General features: G+C 44.0%; 1 pseudogene; it reads right to left on the bottom strand.

The window, feature by feature from the left end:
* Window positions 1-16,899: 16,899 nt before the first annotated feature.
* Window positions 16,900-17,258, bottom strand: LOC116876994 (annotated as a pseudogene).
* Window positions 17,259-20,551: the final 3,293 nt, after the last annotated feature.

Here is a 20,551-nt window from a genome sequence, read left to right as displayed (position 1 = left end):
CACAGCCAAGGAAACCACCAACAGAATAAAAAGGCAAACTGCCAGACTGGAAAAAATATTTGCAAATCCTATTTCTGATAAAGGGTTACTATCCAAAACATACAAAGAACTCCTACAACTCAAAAGCAAAAGCCAAACCACCCAATGAGAAAACGGGCAGAAGATCTGAAAAGACATTTTGTTTAAAGAAGACATCCAGATGGACAATAGGTAGGTGCCTGAAAAGATGTTCAGCTTACTCGGCTTCAGGGAAATGAAAATCAAAACCACAGTAAAATAGCACCTCACCCCTGTCAGAACAGCTACTGTCAGGAAGACGAAAATCAACGAGCACTGGTGGGTCTATGCACTGCTGGTGGGACAGTAAACGAATTCAGCCAATATGGAAAACAGGAGGAAGGCTTCTCCAAAAACTGACAGTGGGACTATCGTAATGTTCTAGCAATCCCACTTCTGGGAATCTACTTAAAGGAAACAAAAACACTGTGTCGAAGAGATATCTGCACCCCTATGTTCACTGCTGCTCTATTAAAATAGTTAAGTCATGGAAACCTGAGTGTCCACCAACAGATACATGGGTAAATCAGTTTAAGAAGTGGTGGGACACACACACACACACACACACACACACACACACATTAGTTATAAAAAAGAATGAAATACTGCCATATGCAACAAAATGGATGGACCTAGAGAGCATTATGCTAAGTGAAGTAAGCAGACAGAGAACGACAAATATTGTGTGTTCTCACTTATATGTGAATAAAAAAACTTCACAGAAAAAAGAGATTGGATTTGTGTTAACCAGCGATGGGGTGGGGGGACAGGTAGAAATGGATGAGCCAGGTGGTCAAAAGGTGTAAGCTTCCAGTTATAAGAGAAGTAAGTACTAGAGACGTAATGTACAACATCATAGCTACGGCTAACACTGCTGTATGGTATTTTTTTTTAAGATGTTATTTTTTAAGTTGTCTCCACGCCCAACATGGGACTCAAACCCACAACCCCAAGATTAAGAGTTTCACGCTCCACTGACTGAGGCAGTCAGGTGCCCCTGTGTATGCTATATTTGAAAGTTGTGAAGAGAGTAAATACTAAGGTTTCTCATCACAAGGTGGGGAAAATGTGTTTTTCTCTTCTCTTTTTGTATCTAGAGGAGATGGTGGATGTTAACTAAACTCACTGTGGTCATCATTTCTTAATAGATGTCAGTCACGTCATAATGCTATACACCTGAACACATGCAGTGCTGTATGTCAATTAGATCTCAGTAGAACTGGGGGGGAAAGGAACTGTCAAAGTTTAAAATAAGAAAAAAAAATTTGTAATGGACAAAATATTTAAATAAATACTTCACCAAAGATGATCCACAGATTGCGGGGAGGTAGGGAGGGCAGCACAGGAGAAGACGTCCGACCCCATCAGTCTTCAGGGAAAAGCAAATGGAAGCTGCAGTGAAGTATCACGATGCAGCTATGAGAATGGCAAAAATCAAAGCACATGACAAAGCCAAGTGCTACCAAGGACACAGAGAAACTAGAACTTTATTGGGAATGCAAAATACAGCAGCCACTTCCAAAAAACAACTCGACAACCCTACGTGAAGTTAAAGAACACACACCACACAACCCAGCAGTCTGAGTCTTAAGTGTTTACAAGTGAAATTGAAAACCTCTGTTCGCAGAAAAACGTGCACAAACGAGTTCTTGTACAGAAGTGCTCCAAACCGGAAACAATGGAAATGTCCCGCCCTAGGAAGCAGGTGAGTGCAGCCTCAGCAGCAGAAAGGAAGCCACACAGGGGATGCACAGGACGGTACATCACAAGATGAGACAGGAGCCAGGAGGCTCAAACGCATGGTGCTAAGAAGCCAGACTCCAAAGGGCGTGTACAGTAGGATCGCCTTTACCTGCTTAGGCAGAAAACCAATCAGTGGTTCTGAGGGGCTGAGGGTCAGGAGACCCGTAGATCACAACAAGCCACAAGGATCTTTGGGGAGGGTGGTAACCCACTGGAGACATTTGCTGAACCTCATAAAAAGCACAAAAAGGGTGTGTTTTGGTTTATACAAATTACATCTCTATGCAACCGACTCCTGATCATCCCCGCATGATTGCTCGCGGAGTGCTTCAGTGAGCCGCTGCTGTCCTACCAGCGGGGTTTTTGAGGACCCAGCCCCAGACATGTCAGGCCCCTGCCTCTCTTTCCAGCCTCATCCATCATCCTGCCTCTCCGCCGCGAACCACACACATTTCCCTCATCTCTGCATGGGTTCCCCCACCCAGACCACCTCACGCTTCGTCCCTCCATTTCAGCCCCCTTCCCGCAGCCCAAGGAAACCTCCTCCAACCTCCCAGTCCACTCCGCACTGCACTGCGCATCCTCGCGCACCCTGTGGCCTCCCGTGTTTCAGGGCGCACCATGCGCTTACTGGTGACAGGTGTCTCATCACTGAAATGCTAATTTTAGAAAACAAGTGATTGTACTTCTCTTTGAAATACATATAAGTCCTTTTGGAAACTCAGTGTTAGGACTCAGGACTGTCTTTCTCAAGGACCTGAGAACCATTCTTTGAGGGAGGGGTAAAGGTGAAGAGGTATCACCCCTCCCAGTTCCTGGGGGAAGGGCCAGAGCCTACATTCAATGGGTACCTTGCTCCAAGTGGCAAATGTACTTCCTCCCATAAAAATAGGAGACGCGTGTTTTTCTTCTAGGTAAAGCTAATTAGCTAACATAGGTGGTCACCCCAATTACCAAGTAAAGTGAGTCACACACAATTCTGTGATAGATGGTGCTGTCAAGCCTGTTTCTCGGAAGACTAGTTATCATTTATCTTGCCAGTGTGTATGAAATTGATGTATCTGCGTGGCTGTATTAAAAAGTGAGATTTCTTGGTCTTCACAGACTCCAAATGGGTTGCGTGATGTGCACCACACTCCGGTTTAACAGTGACTCAGTAATGATGCTCTCTTTTTTCTTGACTACCTTGGGGGGCAGGTTTCTTGGCTTGGGAGAAGAATTTCTTCTTCATTCTATTTCCCCAACAGCCGAATCTCAATAAAGGCGTTCTAATTTCCCCCAAAGTCACACAGTAAGTGCGATAGCAAATTATCAAGCTGTTCTGCACATTATTTTCCTTTCTGATCTGTTTTGAGGATTAAGTCAGATCTGATAAGGCCCATGTTCACTGCACTGGGTCATCGTAAAGTCTCACTCTCTTCAACCTTAGGCCTAAAGTGTGTCTACAAGCCCCACTCACTTCCCAGTGGACAAGTGACCTTCAGACAAGAAGTGACCTACTATGAGGTTGACCTTTCATCTCATTCCAGTTCACACCTTCCAACATTTATGAAAATAGCACTCCATGTTCCTCTTCCCTAAATTAAAAGCACTTTATTATTCCCCATGACCCTTAATAGCACTACCTTCTCCTTTTGCCCTCAGCAGAGTCTCTGACCTCTGTCTAAAATGTGAATCCAATCCTCCTTCCTACCCCTCCACAGACAGCTGCTTTGGGCAGGGCTGGTCTTTCTTCAGAAGCAAAGCCCACCGATTCTGTGGGGTCGGAGAGGTTAACCCCCTCCATCTACTGCCATTGACAGCAGGTAAGTGACACCGGGATGCTCCTGTAACAAAATGTTGTCGTAAGGATATTATAAGGGGTGTGTGTGGGGGGGGGTGAGGGCATCCCCACATCCCTGAGGAGCTGGACCCCAGCTGTACCAGGCTCACCTCTACCTGGGAATTCAGTTTGGGAAGGGACAGGCCAAGCACTCTGAGCTGGTTGTACCCCCAGCACACCCCAGTCCACCCAGCAATACAGCTGCTGTTTGCCGCAGATGGCTCCCCCCACACAGAGCCCAGAGGGGAGGGTGCTGGGGCCCTGCGGCTAGCGAGGGAGGGAGAGGTATAGATAAAACCCTGCCTTATGCTCCGAGGACATTATGTCCCCAGTTTGGTTTGGGACCCTGCTGATATCTCAGGGGCTTTGACCTGAGGCTATGGGGAGCCTGGAGAGCTCCCTGTGGCTCCCCAGGTGAACTGCTGAGAGTGGCTTGAGTGAGTCCTTGACTGAATAGGGACGATGGGATTGGGGCTGCAGTTCGCCCAGTGCTAAGGACACCTCTGCGCTGGGTCCCTCTTTGTCCCTCTCCATGTGGGAGACTGTCTCTGTATCTCCCCCAGCAGCGTTTCAGGCCGTGCTGGAAGGGGGCTGTGGGTGGTGGGACGTGTGTGTGCCCCCACGGCTGGGAAATGTCCTCAGCCTTCTCTGTGAGTGGGCAGAGCAGCGAGTGGAAGCGTGAGCAGCTGATGCTCCTTCCCCTCTCCAAAGCTGCTCTCTCCTGAGGAATACAAACAAAAACAGGACTCACTTTTCTGAGAGGTCAGAGACTCCTGCTAAGCGTACCAGGAGATGTTAGGGCTATTAAGCTCATAGTAAATGAAAACGTGCTATACATTTAGGGAAGGCAGAAAAAATAACACTCCATGTTTCCTAAGTGTTTGTAAGCATGAACTGAAGGAAGGTGAAGGCTGTCACAGCAGCGCCTGCAGGTCACCCCAGGTCCACTAGGGGGCGAGTGGGGTTTGCTGTTCATACATCATTACCAGGAAGAGACAGAACCTTTAGCATGGCCCAGGGCAGCCGACCTTGGACTTTCATGAGCTACAGTAATCATCACGACAAATCAGAGAGGGACGTAAGTATAGAAGAGCTCAATCACTTGTCACAGCACTGCTGTGCAATTTCAAAGAAAATCACACTCTGTCAGCCATCTCGTCTATAAAATGGAAACGAAACCTCCTCTCCAGAGTGGCTGTGAGAAGCAGGACTGAGAGGAGAAGCAAGATGGCAGAGGAGTAGGCGACCCAGATTTCTTCTGGTCCCAGGAATTCAGCTTGACAGTTATCACTCTGAACACCTATAAACTCAACAGAAGATCAAGAAGAGAAGAGCAGTAATCCTATGAACAGAAAAGCGACCACTTGCTGTAAGACAGGACCTGCAGAGAAGTGAAGCCGAGGCGATATACGGGAAGACAGACCGTGTGGGGAGGGACTGGCTCCCAGCAAGCCGTGGTGCAGCAGAGCACAAAATCTGACCTTTTAGAAGTCTGCTCCACTGAGGGACATCATTCCAGAGGCTAAGTGGGGGCTGGAGCCCTCACGGGGACTGTGTGGTCTCAGGTCCCACGGGGTCACAAAAAGACCAGGGGTGCCTGAGTGTGGCAGAGCTCCCAGGTATCAGAGCAGGGAAGCCAGCTGCAGAGACAGAGCTGAGGAGGGGGCTCTCAGCTCAGGGCTGCCATAAACTATGATCCAAGGCACAGTTGGGATATTGCTCCTTGAGCAGAGACCCCACAAGTGGCAGATGCAAGGAGACCCCTCCCCCTCCTTCTTCTACTGGAGGAGTGGTGCAGGATCATGCTGCAGGAATCAGCTGGGAATGGAGACTCCAAACGGGGCTGTTTGCCAGAGATAGAAATGCTCAGTCACAGGCTGGCTGAGCACGGAGTGCAGCCGGAGAGCAGGGAGACAGGTGTGATTAACTGCTTTTCTCTGAGGGCTCACTGAAGACGCGACCCCCAAGCTCTTGGCTCCTCCAGGGCCAGAGACTGGGAGGTCACCATTTTCATTCTTGTCCTCCAAAGCTGTATGGAAAGCGTTCAGGGAACAAAAGCTAACAAGCACGAACCCAAGCAGATTGCCTAGTCTGGCCCCTGGCAAGGACAGTGCAATTCTGTCTTGAGTAGACATTTAAGAATCACTGCAACAGGCCCCTCCCCTAGAAGATCAGCAAGAACATCCAACCAAGACCAAGTTCACCAAGAAATAGAACTGCAAAACACCAGTGCTAAGGGAAAGCAACACACAGAATGTACGGCTTCTTTCCCATTATTCTTTAGTCTTTCAAAGTTAAATTTTTAAAAAATTTTTTTTCCTTTTTCTATTTTTTCTTAATTTTTTGAATATTTCCTCTTCCCTATTTTAACTATTTTATCTTATCAATTATTTTATTTTTAAAAATATTTTTTGATTTTCATTTTTATAGTCATATTCTATCCCTTCATTGTATTTAACCTTATGTTTTGCATACATAGAAGTTTTTCGTTATTTAAAATTTTGGAATATAGTTTCTTCTAACAGACCAAAATATACCCTAAATCTACTGGATGCCTTTTTGCTACCCTCTAGCCTGAATACCTTCTCCTTTTTTTTTTTTTCTTTTTTCAACCAAACGCTTATCTTATCAATTCCTTTTTGAGACCTTTTTAAATTTTCATCTTTAAAACTGGGAGGCAGTTTCTTCTAACAGATCAAAACACACTCAAAATCAAGTGTGTTGCTCTGTTCTATTCACCAGCCTAATCTTTTTTTTTTTTTTTTCCCCTTTCTTCTCCCCATGGTTTCAGGTCTCTTCTGATTTCGTCAGTGTATATTTTTCTGGGGTCATTGTTACCCTTTTAGCATTTTGTTCTCTCATTCATATATTTTTTTTCTGTGGACAAAATGACAACGCAGAAGAAATCACCTCAAGAAAAAAAAAAGAACAAGAGGCAGAACCAACTGCTAGTGACTTAATCAATATGGACATTAGTAACATGTCAGAACTAGAGTTCAGAATGACGATTATAAAGATGCTAGCTGGGCTTGAATAAAGCATAGAGGATACTAGAGAATCCACTACTGGATAAATTAAATCCCTTATTACAGAAATAAAAGAACTAAAATCTAACCAAGTTGAGATTTAAAAGAAAGCTATTAATGAGGTGCAATAAAAAATGGAGGCTCTTACTGCTAGACTAAATGCAGAAGAGAGAACTAGTAGTATAGAAGACCAAATGATGGAGAAGAAGCTGAGAAAGACAGATAAACAACTACTGGATCATGAGGGGAGAATTTGATACCATATGATGAAACAATATTAGAATAATTAGGATCCCAGAAGAAGAATAAAGAGAAGGGGGCAGATTGAAACAAATTATAGTAGAAAACTTCCCTAATTTGTGAAGGAAACAGGCAACAAAATCCCGGAGGCACAGAGAATCCCCCTCAAAGTCAATAAGAATAGGTCCACACACCGTCATCTAACAGTAAAACTTACAAGTCTCAGAGACAAAGAGAAAATCCTGAAAGCAGCTTGGGACGAGAGGTCTGTAACCTACAATGGTAAAAATATTAGACTGGCAGAAGACCTATCCACAGAGACTTGGCAGGCCAGAAAGGACTGGCATGATATATTCAGAGCACAAAATGAGAAAAAATATGCAGCCAAAAAAACTATATCCAGCTAGGCTGTCATTGAAAATACAAGGAGAGGGGCGCCTGGGTGGCTCAGTGGGTTAAAGCCTCTGCCTTCGGCTCGGGTCGTGATCCCAGGGTCCTGGGATTGGGCCCCGCATCGGGCTCTCTGCTCAGCAGGGTGTCTGCTTCCTCCTCTCTCTCTGCCTGCCTCTCTGCCTAGTTGTGATTTCTGTCAAATAAATAAAATATTTTAAAAAAAAGATTTAAAAAAAAAAAAGAAAGAAAATACAAGGAGAGATAAAAAGCTTCCAGGACAAACAAAAATGAAAAGAATTTGCAAACACCAAACCAGCCCTACAGGAAACATTGAAAGGGGTTCTCTAAGCAAAGAGAGAGCCTAAAAATAACACACCAGAAAGGAACAGAGACAATATACAGTAACAGTCACCATAGAGGCAATACAATGGCACTAAATTCCTATCTTTCAATAGTTACCCTGAATATAAATGGGCTAAATGCTCCAATCAAAAGACACAGGGTATCAGAATGGATTAAAAAAAAAACAACAGTACCCATCTATATACTGTCTGCAAGAAACTCATTTTAGACCCAAAGACACCCCCAAATTTAAAGTGAGGGGTGGAAAATAATTTACTATGCTAATGGACATCAGAAGAAAGCTGAGGTGGCAATCCTTATATCAGATAAATTAGATTTTAAGCCAAAGACTACAATAAGAGATGAGGAAGGGCATTATATCATACTTAAAGGGTCTGTCCTACATGAAGATCTAACAATTTTAAATATCTATGCCCCTAAAATGGGAGCAGACAATTATATAAACCAATTAATAACCAAGTCAGAGAAGGACATCAATGATAATACAATAATAGTAGTGGACTTTAACACCCCCCTCCCTGAAATGTACAAATCATCTAAGCAAAAGATCAACAAGGAAATAAAGGCTTTAAATGACACACTGGACCAGATGGACATCACAGATATATTTAGAACATCCCATCCCAAAGCAACAGAATACACATTCTTCTCTAGTGCACATGGAGCATTCTCCAGAATAGATCACATCATAGGGAACAAATCATGTCTCAACTGGTACCAAAAGACTGGGATCATTACCTGCATATTTTTGGACCACAATGCTTTGAAACTAGAACTCAACCACAAGAGGAAAGTTGGAAAGAACTCAAATATATGGAGGCTAAAGAGCATCTTACTAGAGAATGAATGGGTCAACCAGGAAATTAAAGAAGAATTGAATAAATTCATGGAATCAAATGAAAATGAAAACAAAACTGCTCAAAATCTTTGGGATACAGCAAAGCCTGTCCTGAAAGGAAAGTATACAGTGATACTTTCTCAAGAAACAAGGTCTCAAGTACATAACCTAATCCTACACCTAAAGGAGATGGAGAAAGAACAGTGAATAAAGTCTAAACCCAGCAGGAGAAGAGAAATACTAAAGATCATAGAAGAAATCAATTAAATAGAAACCACAAGTACAATAGAACAGATCAACGAAACTAGGAGCTGGTTCTTTAAAGAATTAATAAGACTGATAAACCCCTGGTCAAACTTACCAAAAAGAAAAGAGGGACACCTGGGTGGCTCAGTGGGTTAAGCCGCTGCCTTCGGTTCAGGTCATGATCCCAGGGTCCTGGGATTGAGTCCCACATCGGGCTCCTTGCTCGGCAGGGAGCTTGCTTCTCTCTCCACCTCTGCCTGCATCTCTGCCTGCTTGTGTGCTCCCTCTCTCTCTCTTTCTCTTTGACAAATAAATAAATAAATAAAATCTTTAAAAAGAGAGAGAGAGGGGCGCCTGGGTGGCTCAGTGGGTTGAAGCCTCTGCCTTCGGCTCGGGTCATGGTCCCGGGGTCCTGGGATCGAGCCCCACATTGGCCTCTCTGCTCAGCGGGGAGCCTGCTTCCTGCTCTCTCTCTGCCTGCCTCTCTGCCTGCCTCTCTGCCTACCTGTGATCTCTGTCTGTCAAATAAATAAATAAAATATTTTAAAAAAAGAGAGAGAGAGAAAGGTCCCATTCATTAATAAAATCATGAATGAAAGAGGAGAGATCACAACCAACACCAAAGGAATATAAACATTTATAAGAACATATTATGAGCAATTATACACCAGCAGATTTGACAATCTGGAAGAAATGGATCCATCCATCCATACCAAAACCGAAAAAGGAAGAAATAGAAAACCTGAACATACATATAACCAGTAAGGAGATTGAAGCAATAATAAAAAATCTCCCAACAAACAAGAGCCCAGGGCCAGATGGCTTCCCAGGGGGAATTCTACCAAACATTTAAAGAAGAATTAATACCTATTCTCCTGAAAACGTTCCAAAAAATAGAAATGGAAGGAAAACTTCCAAGCTCATTTTTTGAGGCCAGCATTACCTTGATCCCAAAACCCATTCAAAGGAGTATTAATATTGATTAACATGGATGCAAAAATTCTCACCAAAATACTAGCCAATAGGATCCAACAGTACATTTAAAGGATTATTCACCATGACCCAAATGGGATTTATTCCTGGGCTGCAAGGTTGGCTCAATATCCACAAATCAATCGATGTGATACAATATATTAATAAAAGAAAGAACAAGAACCATATGATACTCTCATATGCTGAAAAAGCATTCAACAAAGTATAGCATCCTTTCTTAATCAAAATTCTTCACAGTGTAGGGATAGAGGGTACATACCTCAATATCATAAAAGCCATCTATGAAAAACTCACAGCGAATATCATTCTGAATGGGGAAAAACTGAGAGCTTTTCTCCTAAGGTCAGGAACAGAGAAGGGCTGTCAACTATCACCACTGCTATTCAACAGAGTACTAGAAGTCCTAGCCTCAGCAATCAGACAACAACAACAACAACAAAAAAAGGCATCTGAATAAGAAGTCAAACTCTCACTCTCTGCAGATGATATGATACTATACATGGAAAACCCAAAAGACTCCACTCCAAAACTGCTAGAACTTGTACAGGAATTCAATAAAGTGTCAGGATATAAAATCAATGCACAGAAATCAGTTGCATTTAACGCAATCCCTATTAAAATACCATCAACTTTTTTCAAGAAAATGGCACAAATAAGCCTAAAATTTATATGGAACCAGAAAAGATCCCAAATAGCCAGAGGAATGTTGAAAAAGAAAGCTAAAGTTGGATGCATCACAATTCCAGACTTCAAGCTCTATTACAAGGCTATAATCATCAAGACAGTATGGTACTGGCACAAAAACAGACACATAACATAGATCAATGGAACAGAATAGAAAGCCCAGAAATGGACCCTCAACTCTATGGTCAACTAATCTTCAACAAAGCAGGAAAGAATGTCCAGTGGAAAAAAGTGTCTTCAACAAATGGTGTTGGGAACATTGGACAGCCACATGCAGAAAAAAGAAACTGGACCATTTCATTATACCACATGCAAAAATAGATTCAAAATGGATGAAAGATCTCAATGCAAGACAGAAATCCATCCAAATCCTTGAGGAGAACACAGGCACCAACCTCTTTGACCTCAGTCACAGCAACTTCTTCCTAGAAACATCGCCAAAGGCAAGGGAAGCAACGGCAAAAATGAACCATTGAGACTTCATCAAGGTAAGTTTTTGTACAGCAAAGGAAACAGTCAACAAAACGAAAAGACAACAGACAGAATGGGAGAAGAAATTTTCAAATGACATGTCAGATAAAGGGCTAGTATTCAACATCTATAAAGAACTTATCAAACTCAACACCCAGAGAACAAATAATACAATCAAGAAATGGGCAGAGGACATGAACAGACATTTCTGCAAAGAAGACATCCAGGTGGCCAAAAGACACATGAAAAAGAGTTTAACCTCACCTGGCATCAGAGAAATACAAATCAAAAGCACAATGAGATACCACTTCACACCAGTGAGAATGGCTAAAATTAACAAGTCAGGAAATGACAAATATTGGCGAGGATGCGGAGAAAGGGAAACCCTCCTACATTGTTGGTGGGAATGCAAGCTGGTGCAGACACTATGAAAAACAATATGGAAGTTCCACAGAAAGTTGAAAATAGAGCTACCCTACAACCCAGCAATTGCTCTACTGGATAATTACCCCAAAGACACAAATGTAGTGATCCGAAGGGCATGTGCACCCGTGTTTATAGCAGCAATGTCCACAAAAGCCAAAATATGGAAAGAAACTAGATGTCCATCAGCAGATGAGTGGATAAAGAAGATGTGGTATATATATACAATGGAATACTATGCAGCCATCAAAAGAAATGAAATCTTGCCATTTGCGATGACATGGATGGAACTAGAGGGTATTATGCTAAGAGAAATAATCAGAGAAGGACAATTGTCATATGATCTCACTAATATGAGGATTTTTGAGAAACAAGACAGAGGATCATAGGGGAAGGGAGGGAAAAATGAAACAAGATGAAACCAGAGAGGGAGACAAACCATAAGAGACTCTTAATCTCAGCAAACAAACTGAGGTTGCTGGAGGAGAGGAGGGTGGGAGGGATGGGGTGGCTGATAAGGGACACTGGGGAGGGTATGCACTATGGTGAGTGTTTTGAATTGTGCAAGACTGATGAATCACAGACCTGTACCCCTGAAACAAATAGTACATTATATTTTAATTTAAAAAAAAAAGAAGTAGGGATGAGTCTGGTGATAAAACTGACAAAAGTCATCCTCCCCTCCCCATTTCACCTGGATTCTTCCCTGTGGCCTGAGAACCAGATCAGGTACCTGTCATCTCATAAACCCCCTCACCCATGTGTCACGTCTAATTAGCCCCTCTTCCCAACCACTGTCCCCTCACACACCACTTCCTTAAAGAACCATCTACATGCTGCGCTCACTCCTCCCTAACATTCAACCTTGACCACCCAAAGTCTGTCTCCTAGTGAATTTACAGATGTCACCAAGAGCATACACTTGACTATTCCATCCTTGGTGCTCTCACCCTCCTAGATACTAAAACACCCTGCTCCTTGGAGTCTCCTTTATGGTATCATTTCTATTCTGCCTCCTCCACAGGCTCTGGTCCCTGGACCAACACTTAAATCCTACTGTTAGGCAAATCCCACATCTCAGCATTTGTTACATGCAGTGTGAAATCACCCAGAAAGAGGGCAGGATTGGAAGCAGAAACAGGTAAGGGAGGAGACCTCAGGAGAGTAAGAAAAAGAGCACCAGACAAACAATCCTATGCAAAGAAGGAGGGACAAAGCCAATTACCAGAGATAGTTCTCTAATGTCAGAGAGCACAGTGACTAACCAAGGTGCTTGTGCAAAAGGCAGGTTTCAGGCTCCTCTTCAGTCAGGTCAGGGGTTCTGAGTTTTTTGGGTTTTTTTTAAGATTTTATTTATTTGACAGAGAGAGGTCACGAGTAGGCAGAGAGGCAAGCAGAGAGAGAGAGAGAGGAAGGGAGGAGGAAGCAGGCTCCCCACCTAGTAGAGAGCCCGATGCGGGACTCGATCCCAGGACCCTGAGATCATGACCTGAGCTGAAGGCAGAGGCTCAACCCACTGAGCCACCCAGGCAGCCCCAGGGGTTCTGAGTTTTAGCCAGCATCACAGGAGACTATGATGGAGGGGTCCCCAGGCTCCACTGAGAAGAGCTGCCACGGCCGGCCTGGAGGAGGAGGTCTGGGGCTGTAGGTGCCGGGCTGTGAACCAGTCCAGCAGGAATAACGCAGCTGTCCTGGCCTGACGTCCTCCCACCCAGATATTCTCACCCCAGACGACAACAAGCCGAAAACCTTTCCAGGAGGTAACTCCAGAGCTGGACAGGTTCTCTGCCTAGACGTAGGCCCCACTGAGCTCTGACCTTCATTTGGGGTCAAATGGAAAGCCTGTGTGTCTCCCCAGCCCCAACCCAAGGGCACTCTAAAGGCCCAGGAAGTGCTCTATAGGATCATCAGGTCCTTTCAGAAGGACCTGAAAGAAAGTTTGGTGCATGTTACAGATTCATGTGGTGGCAGAAGTGGTGGCAGTGCTTGCAATTGGGAAGGGAAGGCCTCACTGAGACGTGACATTTGAACAAAGACTGGAACTGGGACAGGTGGGGAGCAGTGAACTATGCATGTGGCTCTCTGGGGAAGGGATTTCAGTCAGAGGAATGAGCAAGCACAGAGATCCTCCAGGAAGAAAGACCTGATATGAGCCCAGGTGCAGGGCCTGAGAGAATTCATCAGAAGGGGGGGGGCGGGGGAGCGGGCCCTTGCTGGTCATTGTGAGGACTTACTTTTTACCTGACGTGGGACTGGTGGCTCTTGGAGGGGGCTGAGCTCAAGAGGGACAAGTGGACACGGCTTTTGAAAAGATGCCTGTGTTTGCCGTGTTGACCACAGACACAGTGGGGCAGGAAGAGCAGAAGTAGGGAATGTGCGTTGTCACTTTGCCCACAACGAAAAGAGTCTCTGTGCTGGGGACTCTGTCCTACTACCCTCCCTATCCCCAGCACTAAGATGTGCAGCAAATGTATACCTGGAACCTACAAACTGTAGTTAGGAAGGACTGCAGTGACCCATCACTGAGCTGATGGGGGATGGGGCCAGGATGCTGGCCCAGGAAGCCACGAGAAGCGGTCAGGTCCTGGTCTGTGTGGAAGGTAGAGCCAACATCTACCAAGAGAGTGGGGTGGCCAGGTGGCCCCAGGGCTACTCAGAGCTCTGACACTCAGAGTGAGTCGGGAAAGTGGCATGTATACATCAGCAGACTCATTCTGAAATGGGCTGTGTGGTACAGAGGGAGATGGTCAAGGGGAGCAAGGCAAGATAGAGGAAACAGGAGTCCTGGCAAATAAAGGGAAGCTGGCTTGGGGATCCAGACAACCGATTCTGTCTGCATGTGTCACTCACTGTGATCTCAGTGAGCTTGTAAGGATAAGGCTATTTTCCATGTCTTTCTCTCTCTCTCTCTCTTTTTTTTTTAAGATTTTATTTATTTATTTGATGGAGAGAGAGCAAGCACTGCAGGGGGAATAGCAGGCAGAGAGAGAGGGAGTGGAAGGCTGGCAGAGCAGGGAGCCCAATGTGGGGCTGGATCCTAGGACCCTAGGATCATGACCTGAGCCAAAGGCAGACGCTTAACAACTGAGCCACCCAGACGCCCCTCCACGTCTCTTACTTTTCGATGTTTAAAATGTGCGTTGTCACTTTGCCCACAACGAAAAGAGTCTCTGTGCTGGGGACTCTGTCCTACTACCCTCCCTAGCCCCAGCACTAAGATGTGCAGCAAATGTCTACCTGGAACCTACAAACTGTAGCTGGTACTCAGTAACTGTCTGGGGACTGACTGCCTCAGTGAGCTTTGGGCAGCTTTAATTATTCACAAGACAGTGGGGAGAGACTGTGGAAGAGGAAAGAGGAAGAATAAGAAATAGGAATAGGGGGACGCCTGTGTGGCTCAGTGGGTTAAGCCGCTGCCTTCGGCTCAGGTCATGATCTCAGGATCCTGGGATTGAGTCCCACATCGGGCTCTCTGCTCAGTGGGGAGCCTGCTTCCCTCTCTCTCTCTCTCTCTCTCTCTGCCTGCCTCTGTCTACTATGATCTCTCTCTGTCAAATAAATAAAATAAAATCTTAAAAAAAAAAAAAGGAATAGGAAAAGTAGGAGACAGAGAAGGAGGAGTGAGTCAGAGTGAGAAGGAGGGGGTAAGAGGGGGAAAGAAGGGGAGGAGCGGGGAGTAGAAGGAAGGAGAAGGGAAGAAGGGGAGGGGGAGAAATGGGGAGAAGTGGAGGGAGGAAAAGAAAAAGAGCAGAGGGGAAGAAGGGGAGGGGGAGAAGAAGAGTAAGGGGGAGGAGGAGGAGAGAAGCGATCTCCTGAAAACCTGTGGAAAAGGCGAACCTGGAAAGGTAACTAACGGAGAGTTTTGAAGATAGCAACATGTGCTGTGCGAGGGCCGCCACCTCAGTCTCCGTGCGTCTTAAGTAAACGGACATCACTCACTCTTGGCCACTCACACCGAGGATAAGAGCTTCCCGGTGATAAAGGGCAAAAATCCAAGAACGCTATTATGGGCTGTGGCAGGAGGGATGCAGAGACGCTGAAGGGACAAAAACAGCTGAGTGCTCTCTACACACTTAGGACTCTTTCGAGAAGGAATCTGGAGCTTTTCCTCAAGCTTCTTCTCAGGCTTTTCTAGACCGCTGCCTCCCCAGCACCCCCGCAGATCAGCAAGCCTTACCTGCTGCTAGCTGCTGGACTTGCCCTTGCCGCCCTGCCTCCAGAGGGCTCTAGGCTGCTCCGGGAGAGAAAACAGGGAGCCAGGTGAGTAAAGCTAGCAGTCACTTCACCGCGATGATCTTTGCTCTAATCAAGAGAAACAGAAAAACGCAGGGGTCACCATGATGTGGTTTTGGAATATGGGTGAGGTCTGATGGGGTGGGGTCCAGACCAGACAACCAAGAAAGAATTCTTGAGACACATCTGGGGCAAAAAGGTGGTTTTATTAAAGGTGGCTTTATTAAAGCTGGGGTACCGGACCCAGGGGCAGAAAGAGCTGCTGCTCTGGGGCTGTGAGCCATGACTGATTACATAGCACGGACTTAACGTTCAGATCCCAGGGAGCTTCCTGGATGAACGTCACACAGATCCTACCCAGAAGTGGGGGCAGGGGGTGGGCATACAGGGGGCGGGTGCTGAGTGTCAGTTTGCCTTCTAACCCCCTCATCAGTAGTACTTCTTCCTAAAGTTCTCCTTAATAAAGGAGAATTCCAGATAAATGCCAGTGTGTAAGGCTCAGGGATGTATCTTTGATACACCTTTATCCAGGTCCGTTCTCAGAAAATCTTTTGTTCCCGTTACTTTCTCTCGCCCACTGATCTCTTCCATGACACACTTCTGTGACCCACACTAGATGGAGATGAAAGTCATAGCAAGGATTTTATAGGAATTGTTGAAAGTTCTGTTTCTATTCAGCCAATAAATATTTAATAAATATTCAATAAATATTCAAAAGCTGAATTCTGTCTAGCTGGGAAACCCTACCCCTATCTCCGATTTGTGGTCTACAAAATTCACTTTGCATTTTCCCCTCTGCAGCTATGAAATATTCATTAATGCCTTCATCTACAGTGCACTGGTTTCGATTTCCACTTATACACAGATAACTAATTTACATCTCCAGGGCAGGTCTCAGCTCTAAGCTCCAATCTGTAAAACTGTTTCAGGGGTTTGTTATTTGGGGGGTTTTTATCCTTTTTTTTTTGGCTTTACTGAGGTAAAATTGACAAACAAAAACTGTATATGTTTAAGGCACACAACTTGATATACTTCGTGAAATCATGGCCACAACCAAGCTAATAAGCATATCCATCACCTCACATAATTACCATTGTGTGTGTGTGTGTGTTGGGAACACTTAAGATCTAGCCTCTTAGCCAATTTCAAGTATATAATACAATATTGCTAACTGCAGTCACCACACTGTTTATTAGATCTCCCAGATTTTTTGGCTTGTATAACCAACACTTAGACCAACATCAGTCCATTTCCTCCTTCCTCTAGCCCCTGGCCACCACTATCCTACTCTCTGCTTCTATAAGTGCAGCTATTTTTATTTTTATTTTTTTTTAACAACTGATACTCAATTCATTAAAAAGCTTGATTTAAGCATCTGCAATGGTGGCTTCAGCCTCAACTCCTGGCCCAGTACTAATGGAAGTCACCTGCTTAACCATCTCAGAAGGACCGTGCGAATCCATGGTCTCTTGTGGATCCTCATCTGAAGACGATCTCAAGTCTTGGAACTTTCACCATGACGAGTTTTTCTTGTAGTGATTTTCAGACTCTTGGTGGGCATCTGAACTGGTCCTTTCACTCTGAGAATTCTTTTCCTTTGTGCCTCTGATCAAGTCAGTACTTACCTTTTCAAAAGATTGACATTGCAGCCGGTGAGAGTAATTCTACTGCGGGGAATCGCCGCCTCTGGTTCCACGGGTGTCTTCCCCATGTCTTTAAAAGCCATGGCTGCTGTGAGGCTTTCTGACCGACTTGTTCCTCCATAAGAGCAAACAGTCTTGAGTCAGGGGCAGGAGCGGGGCGTCCAAGCCTCTACTGTAGCCAAGACCGCATCTTCCTCAAAGAGCAGTGTGGCTCTTTTAGATTTCACACATGAGTGAGACCTTGCAGTATTTGTCTTTCTGCGTCTGGTTTTTTACTTAGCATAATGCCCTCCGGATCATCCATGTTGCTGCAAATAGCAGAATTTCATTTTTTTAAGGCTTAAAAATACGCCAGTGTGCGTATGCAAATTTCACACCTTCTTCATTCATTCAACCATCAAAGGACACTTAGGTTGTTTCCATATCTTGGCTATTGTGAATAATGCTACAATGAACTTGGGAATGCAGATAGCTCTTTGAGATACTGTTTCATTTCCTTTGAATATATGCCCAGAAGTGGGATTGCTGGGTTTTAAGGCAGTTCTTTTTTTTTTTTTTTTTAAGATTTCATTTATTTATTTGACAGAGAGACACAGCGAGAGAGGGAACACAAGCAGGGGGAGCGGGAGAGGATGAAACAGGCTTCCCACCAAGCAGGGAGCGTGATGTGAGGCTCGACCCCAGCACCCTGGGATCATGACCTGAGCCAAAGGCAGACACTTAACAACTGAGCCATGCAGGCGCCCCTAGGTAGTTCAATTTTTAATTTTTTGAGGAACTTCTATACTGTCTTCCATAATGGCTATACTAGTTTATATTCCCACCAACGGTATGCAAGAATTCCAATTTCTCCATAGCCTCACCTACACTTATTAATTTTTGTTTTTCTTTCTGTTTTTAGAGAGCAAGAGAGAGCACGCAAGTGGGGATGAGCAGAGGAAGTGGGAGAGAGAGAATACCAAGTAGGCTCCATGCTGAGTGAGGAGCCCAAAGCAGGGGCTTGATCTCACAACCCTGAGATCATGACCTGGGCTGAAATCAAGAGTCAGATGCTCAACTGACTGAGCCACCCAGACACCCTTTAATTTTTGTCTTTTTTTTTTTTAAGATTTTATTTATTTGAGAGAGAGAGAGCATAAAGAGGGGGAACAGCAGGTAGAGCTATAGGGAGACCTGTTCCTCTATGGGCAGAATCCCATGTGGGGTTTGATCCCAGACCTTCAACTGACTGGGCCACCCAGGCACCCCTTATTTTTTGGGTTTTTTGTGTTTTGTTTTGTTTTTACAATAGCCATTCAACCAGATGACATCTCATTGTGGTTTTGATTCGAATAGCCCTGCTGATTGGTGATGTTGAGCCCTTTTTCATATACTTGTTGGACATTTGTATGTCTTCTTCAAAGAAATGTCTATTCACGTCCTTTGTCCAATTTTTAATTGACTTATTTGGTTTTTGCTATTTATTTGTGTGAGTTCCTTACATATTTTGGATATTGACCCTTTTTCCAACAGATGATTTGCAAACATTTTCTCCCACTCCATAGGTTTCCTTTTCACTCTGTTGATTTGTTTCCTCTGCTGTGCAAAAACTTTTTATAGTTCAGTGCAATCCCACTTTTCTGTTTTGCTTTTGTTGCCTGTGCTTTTGGTATTATATCTGTGAAACCAATGCCAAGACCAACATCCTGAAGCTTTTCCCCTATCTTTTCTTCTAGTAATTTTGGAGTTTCAGATCTTACGTTAAAGTCTTTAATCCAGTTTGAGTTCTTCTGTGATTATGTAAGACAAGGGCCCAATTTCATCTTCTGCATAGGCATATCCAGTTTTCCCAGCAGCATTTGTTGAAGAGATTATCCTTTCTCCCACTGGATATTCTTGTTACTCCGTTGAAAATCAGTTGGCCAGGGCACCTGGGTGGCTCAGTGGGTTAAGCCTCTGCCTTCGGCTCAGGTCATTATCTCAGAGTCCTGGGATCGAGCCCCGCATCAGGCTCTCTGCTCGGCAGGGAGCCTGCTTCCCCCTCTCTCTCTGCCTGCCTCTCTACCTACTTGTGATCTTTCTCTCTGTCAAATAAATAAATAAAATCTTAAAGAGAGAAAGAAAGAAAGAAAGAAAGAAAGAAAGAAAGAAAGAAAGAAAGAAAGAGAAAACCAGCTGGCCATAAATTTATTATAAAGTATGAATCTATTCTGTTCCTTTGGTCCATATGCTTGTTTTTATTCCACTCGCATATTGTCTTGATTACCGCAACTTGTAATACACTTGAAAACAGAAAGTGTGATGCCTCCAGCTTTGTCTTTTTTTTTTTAAGATTTTATTTATTTGACAGAGAGAGAGAGAACACAAGTAGGCAGAGAGGCAGGCAGAGAGGTAGGGGAATGTAGGTTCCCTGCTGAGCAGAGAGCCTGATTCAGGGCTTGATCCCAGGACCCTGAGATCATAACCCGAGCCGAAGGCAGACGCCCAACTCACTAAGCTACCCAGGCACCCCAACTTTGTTCTTTCTCAAGACTGCTTTGGCAATTGGGGCAGGGGTGTGGTTCCATATAAATTTTATAAGTTTTTTTTTTTATTTCTGTAAAGAATATCATTGGGATTTTGATAGGGTTTACACTGAATCTGTAGATCACTTCTGGCTGTATAGACATTTTAACAATATTAAGTCTTCTGGTCCGTAAACATGAATGTCTTTCCATTTGCTTCTCTTGTTTGATTTTGTTAAGCAATATTTTGTAGTTTTCAGTACATTAATCTTATATCCCTTAGTTACGTTTATTCCCAAGTATCTTATTCTTTCTGGTGCAATTGTAAAGGGGATCATTTTTAAATTTCCATTACAGACAGTTTGTTGTTAGTGTATAGACATGCAACTAATCTGTCTTGATGTTGTATCCTGCAAATTTACTGTATTTGATTATTAGTTCTAACAGATTTTTTTACGGGGTCTTCAGAGTTCTCTGTTTATAAAATCGTACCGTCTACAAACAGGGACAATTTTAATTTTTCTTTCCTGATTTGGGTACTATTCATTTCTTTTTCTTGCCTAATTGTTCTGGCTAGGACTTTCAGGACTATGATGGATAAAGCTGACATCCTTGTCTTGTTCGCAATATTAGAAGAATAGCTTTAATTTTTTGTTTTTTGCCATTGAAAATGTTAGCTGTGGACTCATCAAATATTAATGTTTATTATGTTGAGGTACATTCCCTTTATAGTTCGTTGAAAGTTTTTATCATGAAAAGGTCAGGTGTTCCATTTTGTCAAACACTTCTGCATCTATTCAGATGCGATTTTCATCCTTTGTTCTGTTAATGTGGTATCTCACATTAATTGGTTTTTATATTATTTTGCTGAGTTTTGCTGAGTCCTCCTTGCA

The sequence above is a fragment of the Lontra canadensis genome, unplaced genomic scaffold (genome assembly GCF_010015895.1).
Source record: "Lontra canadensis isolate GAN:19392208 unplaced genomic scaffold, GSC_riverotter_1.0 scaffold49, whole genome shotgun sequence".
In the NCBI taxonomy this organism is placed as follows: domain Eukaryota; kingdom Metazoa; phylum Chordata; class Mammalia; order Carnivora; family Mustelidae; genus Lontra; species Lontra canadensis.
This window is presented reverse-complemented; position numbering and strand designations above follow the sequence as displayed.